Consider the following 8175-nt stretch of genomic DNA (forward strand, 5'->3'; position numbering starts at 1 on the left):
CTCTCTCTCTCTCTCTCTCTCTCTCTCTCTCTCTCTCTCTCTGAGCTACTACTCGTTCCCGCCGCAAACGCTACCGTCCATGTACACACGTGTTGTCCTCAACTTGATCAAGAGTTCCTCACGAAAGTCGTCATGCGCGCCCGTGACCCCTGACCGCCTGCTTTGTTTCGAGGGCCTGTGCGGCAGTGGTGGTGCGCGTGGCTCATTTCCGTTATCACGCGAGTGATGGCTGATGGTCCTATCTCTGCATCGCAGTGGGCGGGGCGGACGAGCGGACGCCCGGAGAGACTTTTCGCGAGAGGCGCGCACGCGAACACACACGCTGACAACGTGCGATAAGTCTGATGCTAACCGGCCCGGCGTTAGCCTCGCTGCGGGCTTTCCTCCTTGCGGCTGATTTTCCCGACCCGTAAAGCGCGGGGCGGACCCGAAAGGGCAGCGCGGCGCGCACCGGGCGTGGCGTGGCGGCGGGGCGCGTGTAGTCGTATTTCACCGCGAGATGAAAGTCAACGGCCAATGATTGGTTTTTGCAATAAAACGAGACGCATGCAGAGCGCCGACCTTCTCAAAGAGCAGCAGTGCATCGGCTCGGCTCGGCCGGTTACTCGACTTTGAGGACGGCGAGGAGGAAGGCGCGGGCGGCGCTCGTATCAATGGACCTGCCGCTGCCGGCCGCTCGCTTTCCCCCCGGCCGGACCGCAGTGCACCGCACCGCCCTATCCACCCTTCGGCGGTCGGCCCGTCGAAACGTTCACGTCCGAAGATGTGCGGTCTGTCCAGGCGTGGCAGGCTATTCTAATTGCTTTCGCCCCGCTGGCTTCCCTTCGCGGCCTGCCCGCCTGCCCTTACGAGAGGGTAATGGCGCCGTCAAATAGAGGGAGGGAGGATCAGTAAACAGCACCACCACGATGCTTTGGATGCTCAAGGAAACCCACCCCACTGCCACACATTTTAAGGCAATCTTGGACGTTTTAAATCGATCTAATCGTGGCATCGAGGCGAGTGATCGGGCCGATCGGCGCTCCCGCCACGCCGTGGTGTTCCGCGGGGCTATAGGGCGGAGAGAACAAGCCTCCGTGCAGCATTTACATGGCCGGCGAGTGCTTTACGCCGCGCAAACTGCCTCTGAAATATGAAGAGAAGCGCAAAGGCGGGCCTTGTCGTGTACCGGACCGAGCAACAGCTCTATAAAGTGGCTGCGGACGCACTCCAGAACCCACCCAATAAATGGGCACACCCCACCGACCTCTCATCCGGCCTTGTGCGAAATAGGGCTGAATAATTGTCGCAAATGTCTGATTGAAAGGCAAAACATTTTTAAACGATTCTGTGAACTTACTTTGTGCTCCCCCCTTTTCGCTAATGTGTCACTGTTAAAGTACTGTTTTCTAGGCAAAAGTGCCCTTTTCTTTTGAGCGTCATCGCTATGCTGTAGTAGGATGCGGTTTTCGGCTTCAAACATGTCGTAGGTCTGTTTTCTGTGTGTAATCGTTGGAGTTTCCAGTGCCTGGAATGGTTCGTGTGTTAAGAGTTTCCCTCGATGAGCACAGCACGGAACGCGGTGAGAGGTGTCCCGCACTGCCTTTGGCACTGCATCTGCCTTGGCTCTGCCCGCCCCGAAAGACTTAGCGGCTACCGCACACGCCTTGCCTCGCTGCCCGACAAGACGCGCACGCGAAATACGGTAATGACCCACCGAGCTCGGCCGGCCAGGTATTTTGTGCCGCGCGCATAAATATTGACTTCTCGTTCATTTATCCTCTGACGATTTTTTGTTGTTGTTGTTTCGACGTTGTGTGCAGGACGGATCCACTACTGGCTGTTGCTGCTTTGTCGGGCTCGAGCTCTGCGTGTATCAGGGCGTGTTTGGTGTAGATCGCAACCATGACTTGGCAAGGATACGAGCTTTTGCATTCTCTTCTTCATAAGAAAATAATGCAGTTGGTTTTGTATTATTTTGTAGATTGCGAAAAATGTTCTTTGCGTAACGCATGAAGATTAGCATTTCAGCAAGTGTCGTTCCCTCCTTCATTGTTTCCTAAGATATATAAAAGAAGTGTGTGTAAAAAGTCTATTCTTAAGAATAGCAGAACGAGACACACGTGGTTTGGTAAAAAGAGTGAAAAGGCATATGGCATATATGGGGAGTCTGATAAGAGCAGATAAAAAGAAAAGCGGCCCAGATAGGATTGTAAATTGCAAAGCTCCGTTTTACGGTGGGCAGGGGCGCTATGTAAGGTGGATTAGCGGTGGACACCGTGTGTGTTGAACGAGCTCGTAAAATCGGCGTGAGATGTCTCACTGCGGTCTCTGGGATGAATGAGATCGATCCTACTTTGTGTGGCCCGGCTGGACCGTGCTTCGCCTCTTCCCTTTTTCATGCGAATAGGGTCTGCCATGCTTCTATGGATTGTGGCTGTGTGCTTGTGTTTGAATAAGTGAGCGAGGACACAGCATACCCGTTGACCTCCCCGCCAATAAATGAATTATTTGTGTGTGCGAGAGTTTTATTTTCCACTAAACGGGCGGTGGCCGTGGCGGCAGGCGGGCCGCCGCCTTGCCGGTCGCCACACTCCAGCAGAGTGTGAAACAAACTGGTTGCGGTCGTGTTCTTTGGCTTTTTGATGGAAACGTTCGCTCCGGAATACAAATCCCGTTGTCGTGTCTCCGCTTATCTGGCGCATTTATCATATTCTCACTCCTTGCCAGGAGCTGTCTAGGGCGTCATTTGCCTCCGTGCAGGCGCGTGGACCTGTAATGGATGAGTCCGAGAGGCTTAGCAGGAAGGAAGCCCGAATCACATCCACTTGGCGCGGCGAGGCGGGTGACGAGCCGGCCTTTCCTCCCGCCTGCTCTTTGACCCCTTTTGTGGCTCTTTTCAAGGATCCTGGAATCGCCTGGAATCACATTCGTTTCTCGTATTTAAAGACAATAAATAACGTCGGCAGATTTTCCACTTTTATTATTTCCCGCACTGGGCGTTTCTAAATTAAGTTGTTTTTTTTTTTTTACGCGGATCGCCCGTGCGTGAAATGTCGAGCAGCGTCGCGGCGTGGGTCGTAAATCTGACTTTATTCAAAAAGAACGGGGGAGTTTGGTCATCAACGTAGGGCGTGCCGTGTAATCTGTATTAATAAAAAAAGTTGAACGGGGGTTCGAACATAAACCTAAAATTGGGTTTCCCAGCGCCCTTTTTTGGCCTCATTGACTAAAGTGAGTCAGACGCAAGTATCATTTCAAGATAACGAAAGTGTACACTGAATCGGGAGGGACAGTTTTTTACCCAAGTTATATGTGCCCTTGTGCACATGTAAATCAGAAGTAACTTGGTTTCAAAGTCGTAGACAAGTGAAATCATTTAATTCGGTTTAGGTGCAACTTGTACCTGTACCCCGCTCACACACACATTTGTATCTGAAGAAAATGTGCACACGGCCACTTCTAAGCTTTCGTCTAAAAATGGTCCCCACCCCTTTTGAGTGTGTATACAAGCATATTGCACAACTGTTGCACAAAGTGGCAGTTTATAAAAGCATATCTAAAAGTTATTCATGTGTAGGTGGGGCCGGCAATCAAGTTCAAGATTTTGAAATGTAACCACTTTCAGTTTCTGATAGTTAAAACGCTCATACTAGTGTCTCTTTGTTATGCGGATACACTTGAGAAGCACTTTACCTTTAATTACCCCAGATAAGATTTCACGTTAAAACCGCTTAGTTTTCCGCTGTTTTGGGGCGTTTCTCTTTTCCTGTATTATAATTAGGAACACTTATTCCACGATGCGCATTTAAAGAAGTCAACAGCCCGAGGGTTTGGAGGTAGCTTGCAGGGCAGAGGCAAGACGCGTAGCTTTCGAAAGGAACGCACTGACTTACGGCGTTTTAGCGCGGCGACGGTCAGTGGCGTGAAGCGGTACGGCCGGCCTGTATAAAAACAAGTTGTGAGACGTCCGATCTAAAGTGCGCCATCATTCTACAGAATTCCAACATCTTGTAAACCAGAATAACTCGGAAACCAGCAATCCGTTTTTCAAGCAAGTTTTCTCTCAGATCTGCCTCGACCTCTCACACTATTCTCTCCCCTCCCCTTCTCGCTGCATTGCTGTCGGTAGCCCATCGTTTAATTAATCGAATTAATTAATCACTGCGCTATCGTCTCAGGCTATCGTGTTTATGGAGATTTTTCTGATGGCGTTTCCTCATTGGCGTTGGAAATTGTGTATGGAACAGGTGGAACACCTGGGGGACTTTGCGGACGGTGTAGCACGCCGGAGGTGGTGCGAAGCGAATGCAAAGAATCTGGATTAATCAACGTGGGTGGGAAAATAAACTTCCTGAACTTACGTTGTCTACAATTTTTAGATTTTTCCTTCTTTTCTGTTTTTGCTCTATTTAATATTTTTCGTTTTCTGTCTCTATAAATTTGTTTTTTTTTATATTTATTTGTGTGTGTGTGGGGGGGGGGGGGGTCAAGAACGATCTCTGTGTGCCAGACGATACTTCTCTCTTTACACCTGCAAAGTACATTGTTCTTCACATTTTATTCAATCCTTGGCAAAGCTTACTGCACCTTTTTAAAGCAGATTTTCGTATTTATGCACTACCCTATCACGCAGGTTTTAGAACAATAAACGTTAGAAGGCACTAAATGCCTTGTTTTTCATTGGTAAAACCTCATTACTTTAGCATCGTTTTCCGCAGATTTGGCAGTTTCAGCATGACGTGATTTTGGTCCAAAATAGTGACCTATTAACGTATCTTAGATCAACTTCGGATCAAGGTGCCATCTTGTAGACTGACAGTAGCTAGCACCAGAAGCAAAAAAAGATTATGTTTCCAGTCCACGGGGGAAGCCACAAAGGTCGGCCTTGTCCGATTTAAGCATGCTTATTTCGATCTAATAAACTACTTACGCAATTGAGCCTTAGACACAGTTAGCTGTGGCTTATATAGAACCCCGATTAGAACAGGTGTTCTCAACACAGTTGGTTCGAAAATCGACGTATTCGGCGAGGTTTTTGAAATTTGATGCATTGTTCTTTGACCTTTTTCAGATGCCGAGGGCGAGCAAGCGCACCGACAGTAGCGCATGTGCCGGGACGCGCGCGTAGCAACTTCAACGCCACCGCCGCCTCTAAGCCACCGGACTGCTGGCTGCTACGCAAGGTGAGAAAACAGGAGTTAATGGAAGTGCCTTGGTAGCGCATGGCAAGAGTTGGACCGACACGGCATATAGAGCCGGGCTGGTTTCCGTGGAGTAGGAGCGTTTCCAGCTGAGAGTGGCCGCGGGGGCCGCGCAGCCACAGATAAGCATCAGCGGTGTGGTACGGCCTAGCTCAGCCCCCCCCCCTCCCAATCCCTGCGTTACACCTTTTCTTGTCTTCCTCCCCATCCCATTGAGAAGTCGCTGCATACGCGTACGTTAAGAGTTTCGCGCTTAGCTAGCGCCGTTTCACGTAATAATAGTCTGTCAGGACTCTTTACCGAAATTTTGAAATTGGAATCACAGTCTTACAGTTCGGGAAAGAGGGTTCTGCGTCAATGTTCATGAATTGTTTCACGTCCGTTATCAGTGCACTACACAATGGATGCTGCTTTAATGTTGGGACGATTGTATAGCCGAGCTGTTCAAAACCAGCGGATTTCAAGGTAAGATGCGTACACACAGAGGTTATGGTAATAATATCTTGTTGTATTATGCGTAGGCAAATATCCTCGTACGAGCCAAACGTGGCAGGTGCAGCCCATGGGCTGGCGAGGTAGTTCAAAGAGCGACAGCAGATGGTGTGGGATTGCAGACATTTTTTTCGATGCGTCGATATTTTCAAGAGACATTACCTGTGGCCAATCCATATGAACCTGCGGCGGATGTGCGCTAAAACCGCAACGCACAAAGGTGCGGCAATCCACAGCATACTGATATATATCGATGGTAATATATCGATTTGTGTAGTAGATATCGTGACGAGTCGTTGGAGAAGTGGATGCAAAGACGGGGAGAGGGGGGCTCTGCAGTATGAATGAACGGCGTTGCTCTTTCCATGATTGATTGAAGGGAAACCGCGACCGATAGGGCAGCACTCTGCATATCGTTGCTATCCTGGTTTCCTTTCTGCCTGGTGCGTTCATGACCTGTGGTATATGGAAACAATGTGTTAAAATGCCTTTGTTTAACTTGATTAAATATAGCAAATTAGTTTACTTTGATATTCTGTTAAACCAGTTGGCGCCCAGATCGACCATGTGCACAGTTACGTTTTAAACAGTCACAATTAAAGAGACTCGAGACTTCCGAAATACACACAAAAACCACCGTATTAGGTCTATTAGGTTTGTTCATTTCCCCAATGGAATCACCCATTGTATATTGTACTGAAGTATGAATCGTATCATTTTGAGAGGATGGAGCTTATTGGGGCAAAGTGTTAGTTGTTGTGTTGCGCGATGGCGCTGGTCTGGTGGGTGGGTGGTGGGTGTAACATTTTGCCCCCGACCCCCTCTTTGCCCTGCGCCCCAGGATCTGTGAAAATGCCCCTGCGTAGACGACCGACGACCGTATCGTCGAAAAAGTGTCCATGACCCGATTGTGTGCTGCTTTGTTCTATAATTTTGCGAACCCTGCGTTGTGTGGGACGTCACTGCGACAGACGATAACTATTGGCGCGTCTGCCGTGAGCATGGATGATGCATTAATCTCTAATGGATTTCGCCAGAATCAGAATCAGCCACCCGTAGAGAGACGCCGCTCTGTCGAACCCTTTGACGGCGCGATGACAGTATCGCATACTAACACCGGCCCGGATCATCGGCAAATCATTAAGCGATCCTACCGGCTGCTCGCGCTCGCGTGTTTCGCGACATCTGCATAATCGACCCCGTGCCGGGCGAAAACATTGTGATCCTGTGGAGGGTCGGGTGGCGGGACGAGTGTGGGGCTTGTCGAGTCCTCGACCGACTAGAAAGAGTTGCTTGGGGCGTCTGGGGCCACTCAGCGTCTCGTCTAATCATGCCAATTAGTATGACGTACAGCAATGCCTGCGATTGGAAATAACGGGGAAACACATATATTTACATTGTATTGTGAAAGCTGTCAACTAAATCTGTCAAACTTGCAAACCACTGTGAGGGCCGCTGCTTGCCTGGCTAGAAGAAAGCATTTGGCTAGTTAGCTGATCTGACTCAACTGTCTCCGTGCCTGGCGGTCCCCGTGTTGAACTTGAGCCACATAGTGAGCTAATGAAGTTGTCTGCGGAGCGGCCCCCGTGACGCGGCGGCATGACTCAGTGTGCAGCCGTATGGACCTGGGCGTGGTGGCCGGGCGTGGCGCGTGCCACACGCGGATCAGCCCCCCTTCCTCTTCCCGGAGGAATCCGGCGCGCACGCCACGTCAAATGTGATTGCCATATTTCATGTCCTGGCGGGAAATCGTTTAATTAAAAGCGCGCGCCGCGCAATACCTTTGTGCTAATAGTACCGCAGTGGAGCAGTGTTGGCGGCGGAGCGGCCAGCTAGACAAAAATCGCGATGAAATCATCATAATTTATGGTGTGCTATACTTTGTAATTTATTAATTAAACGCCGTGGTGCAATGTCGGCTGTGTCCTCCTGCTTGGCTAGCATGTAGGCGCGTTGGAAGTGTGCTTGAGAAATGCACCTTGAGAGCGAAACGCAATGCAAATATTTCGCTGTTCTCGCTGCTGTCCCGTAAAGTCAATGTCCGTTTTTTTTTACGATAACAAGGGGAAACTTGAAGGAACTCGGACTTGAAGGAAGCGGCCTTCTTCAACCGCTCTCGTGTTCGTAAGTCCATCGTTCGTGTAACAACAAAGAGTTGAGCTGGAGGTCTGAAATTTTCAGGGTACCTCGAAGGTTCCTTCTAGACACTGAAATGCGTAAGGCAAATCTTTACCATTCCGAGGCGCGTAAAAGGGGGTTGGAAAAAAAATACTTAGGTCTCAGAAGTGAAATATCTAATGTTAAAAAAAGGGGGCAATTTTTGTAGTTTGTTCACGATTGCAGGTTACTTCACAACAACAATATGAGTGTTTTTCTGGATACTGCTGTGTTGTAGATAGCCCGGACACCAGATTTTTTAAAACCAGGATGGCGCAGATCACCTACCTTGTATTGATTTACCACAGTGGGAGTATTTTGGCCTTTGCAAACAAGCTGCACA

At 49.4% G+C, this 8175-nt stretch overlaps 1 protein-coding gene across 1 annotated transcript in view; it reads left to right on the top strand.

The window, feature by feature from the left end:
* The window catches only part of LOC113211630 (zinc finger protein castor homolog 1), a 190341-nt gene that overhangs the window by 24041 nt on the left and 158125 nt on the right, over nucleotides 1-8175 (top strand). The window contains exon 2 of the mRNA XM_052263927.1: nucleotides 5054-5165. The gene's annotated coding sequence lies outside the window, so the exon portion shown is untranslated. The remainder of the gene's footprint in view (nucleotides 1-5053; nucleotides 5166-8175) is intronic.

Source organism: Frankliniella occidentalis, unplaced genomic scaffold (assembly GCF_000697945.3).
Source record: "Frankliniella occidentalis isolate FOCC.00 unplaced genomic scaffold, Focc_3.1 Scaffold15, whole genome shotgun sequence".
Taxonomy (NCBI): Eukaryota; Metazoa; Arthropoda; class Insecta; order Thysanoptera; family Thripidae; genus Frankliniella; species Frankliniella occidentalis.